The following is a 4,253-nucleotide window of genomic DNA, read 5'->3' on the forward strand; positions in this document are numbered from 1 at the left end:
CAAAGAAAAGGGAAAAGCATAGGCTCAAAGGGGTTATCAAAGGATTAAAACAAGGTAGGCTTATTTGGAAGGAGAGGCTTAAGAACAAAATTGCCTTTATCGCTTCTAAACATGCATATCAATCAAGAATCATCAACAAGAGTCAAGCCAATGCACATGTGCAAGTAATCAAGAGGTATATCACACACAAGAAAGAACATCAAGTGGCTCAAATTCTCACACAAGGTATTTCTATCAATATCAAATCAATCTCTCAAACATCATAATCATTTTCTAGTAAGAGAAAAGCAAGGATTTCAAACCAATCAGAGTATCAATAAAGTGAAGGACACATCTACAACCTAAACCAAGTCCAAAAACCAAGAGAAACATGCAAAACTGTACACAAGATACAACAAAAACAACATGGAAAACAAAACCTAAACAAAGAAAAATCTCCCCTAATAGACCACACTTAAACTACACAATGTCCTCAGTGTCTCACAATCATAAGATCAACAATCAGAACAATCAGCAAATATGAACAAGTGCAATAAAAGTGAGAAAGGAAGGAGAAAAGAAAACTCCCTGAGTCACGAGGAAAGTGAAGCTGGATCTAGCAGCGACGTCTCCTCCACCATTGCATCCAACAAAAAAGGATTGTTAAGGAAAGGCTTCAGTTTGTGCCCATTAACCTTGAAGCTTTTATATGTGGATGGACTTTGTATCTCAACTGCACCATAAGGATATATGTTAGTAACAACAAAAGGTTCAATCCACTTTGACCTTAACTTACCCCTATGAGTCCGAGCCTAGAGTTATACAATAACACCTTCTGGTCAACCTCGAAGTCCTTTCTAATAATCGAGCTATCATGGAACTTCTTTGTCCTCTCCTTGTAGAACTTCGAATTCTCATAGGCTTCCAATCAGATCTCATCCAATTCATTCAGCTGCAACTTTCTTTCCTCTCCAGCTTGGTCAATGGAGAAGTTGCAATACTTCACAGCCCAGTATGCCCAATGCTCTATCTCAATTGGTAAATGACACGCCTTTCCAAAGGCAACCCGGTAAGGCTACATCCCTATAGGTGCTTTGTAGGCAGTATTGTGCGCCCAAAGAACATCGTCCAACCTATTACTCCAATCTTTCCTATTGAGTTGGACAATCTTCTCCAAAGCCCTCTTGATCTCCCTATTTGAGATCTCAACTTGCCCATTGGTTTGGGGGTGGTATGGTGTAGAGACTTTGTGCACCACCATATATTCCTTGAGCAAACAATGGGTTCCTTGATCGCTAACAATGGCTCAGGGCACTCCAAACCTACAAAAGAGGTGAGATCTAACAAAATCCACCACAACCCAAACATTATTAGTATTGGTGGCTCTAGTTTCCACCCATTTCGAAACATAATCAACAATTAGGAGGATATATGAAACTCCAAAATAGACAGGAAAGGGACCCATGAAATCTACACCTCAGACATCAAATACCTTACAAAATAGTAGGGTTGTTGAGGCATCTTGATAGAAACCCATTTAGGGCATTCCATTCAAAGAAGTAGCAACTCAAGCTAAGACTAAGAAAGGGAAGTTAAAGAAGGACTTTCTAAAACTTTCTTGACTTTCTTTCTCTAAGTCTTAGAAGGATTAACTAAAACATGTTTACTTTGTTTTGTAGGGCCTAAATAAAGCTTGCAGACTTTGATTGAGCCATCCAAGAAGTAGGACCAATAAAAGGAGGTGGTGGAGCCTAAGAGGAAGGGAATTGCTCACGGAAATACCAAAGCCATATGCGCCCAGCCAAAACCCCAAAATGGCCCAATGTTGGATGAAAGCATGCTTCCCCACGTGAGTAGCTGACCTGGAGCATGACATGGGACTTGCTGGAGAGATTTGGCGCTTCTTCTAGGCATTCCATTTGAAATTAGGAGGGATTTGATTTCAGAAAAGAGGCCCATCTTCACCTATAAATAAGAGGGCCTCCCCTTTGTATGAAATCACTTTTGAGCTTAGTGAAATGCTGCAGAAATTATTTTCCAGCCCTATTGCTCTTAAGTCACTTGTTCTCTTCACTTTCTCTACTCTTTCCTCTAGCTTCCTTCCATAGTGGGAAGGCCTTCTGAGCTGAGGGGATAACACACACACTCCTACCATTTCACAACACCAAAACACCACTACATTCATCCATATCCGCTGCATCAACACTCTTGTCCGCTACATCGCTCTATTTTTCATTCGCTTGCTGTTTGGAGTTGCTTCACCTTGATTCCAGACCTTGGCAAGCTTACATCACATCTGTTGTCTCCATGAAAGTGATCCTCCTTCTCTTTGACATGGCTCGTAGGTGCTACAAATTCTCTCCACATCCTTGAAGATGGAGGGCCAATAAAAACCGCAGTCAAGCACCCTGCGAGCTGTTCTTTGAATTCCTAGATGACCACTAGGTGAGGAAGCATGACAAAACTATAGGACCAAGTCAATCTCATGGTCTGATATGCATCTCTTAGTAACCTGATCACTACACAACTTCCACAAATACGGGTCATCCCAAATATAATAGTTAACATCACTCTTGATTTTAACAATTTGAGCACGAGATGCTATAGGAGGAAAAACATAAGCAACCAAAAAATTAACAATGTTTGCAAACCAAGGGGTAAGGTATGAAACTGAAACCATGAATAAGATCTCATCAGGAAAGTCATCCTGGATAAGCGACATGTCAACTTCATCCTTAGCTCCTTCAATCCTACAGAGGTGGTCTGCAACTAAGTTTTGTGCTCTACTCTTGTCTTGGATTTGCAGATCAAATTCTTGGAGTAGGACCATCTGTTAGCAAAATGATGACAATGAAGTTTTGATGATGCCCAAAATCAAGTTAGATATATCAAGATTCAAGAAGATCCTTTGAAGATTTGTTTTGCTATTAAAAGCTTTTGTAATAATTGTAGTTTAATGTTTATGACTTAGATTTGTAATAGGTTTTGATTCATGTACTTTCATACTATATATTTGTTGTTCAGAATAAAAAACGCACAATTTTAGTCGATTAAAACTTTGCAGGTGCTGAAAACTCAATTGGCACGGAAATAATCGATTAATATCTATTTTAATCGATTAGTTAATCGATTTATACTAAGAATAACCGATTAAAATTAGCCGTTGGAGTTTTCTGGTTTTTCAAAAACTAGTCGTTGTACTTGTTTTAATGGATTAACACTTGTATTAATCGATTAAAAGCGTTAAATGGCCAGTTACGAAGAATAGAAGAGTATTTGCTTGATTCAATAAACAGACTCTCCTTATCCATCAACAACTCTTCCCTTGCTCTCAAACACTCAAAACTCTTTGAGAATTGTGTGCTCTTGCTCAACTAAGGAAACTCTTGTCTGTGGTGCTGGTAGATTGCTACTACAATGATGGAGGAATAACTAGTTTATCCTTGGTGCGCTTGAGGAGGTGTTTGGAAGAGGATCATCCTCCGTGAAGTATTCAGAGGAGGTGTTTCATCCTTTGTGAAGATTCAAAGGAGGTGCAGGTTCATCTTTTGTGGTATCAAGAAAGGTGGTTTATAAACTTTTACAAATTGTTTCTCTGTGAATGTAGTTTGTAATTGTTTTGTGCTTAGTGAACTGTTTATCTTGATTTGAGATAAGCGACTGAATGCATGATTGGTAAGATCCGAACCAGTATAAAAATCATCTGTGCAAATTTCTGTCAACCTTACTCTTGTTATTTATCTTTATTATTTGCGTAGTAAGCTTAATTAAGTAGAAATTAAAAGGCACACATTTATATTAGAACCCCTATTGGTTTGTTATTCCATGCTAACTATTCCGCTACAGTCGCTCTAACAATTGGCATCAGAGCTCGATTTGATAGTTATTCGAATGGCAGGATATCAAACCTTTGCAGAGGGTGCTTCTATCAATAGACCACCCCCTATTCACAGGTTATAATTATGCATTCTGGAAGGTTAGAATGGAAATATTTATTAAGTCTATTGATTGTGATATTTGGGAAGTTATTTCGTTTGGTCGGTTTATTCCTACTGACAATATGCAGCAACCAAAGCCCCGTGTTCAGTTAACTGCTGAAGAAAAGAAAAGATTTCAAAATGACGTAAAAGCTCGAAACATTATCAAATGGTTTTCATGAAATGCGCATTGAGCAAACACACTCACACATATTCACTCAATTCTGCACAAACACATTAATCAACTAAGCAAAAATTATCATGCTTAAATTAGACCACTAAGGGAGGACCAATTAC

Source organism: Vigna radiata, chromosome 7 (assembly GCF_000741045.1).
Source record: "Vigna radiata var. radiata cultivar VC1973A chromosome 7, Vradiata_ver6, whole genome shotgun sequence".
NCBI classification, from domain to species: domain Eukaryota; kingdom Viridiplantae; phylum Streptophyta; class Magnoliopsida; order Fabales; family Fabaceae; genus Vigna; species Vigna radiata.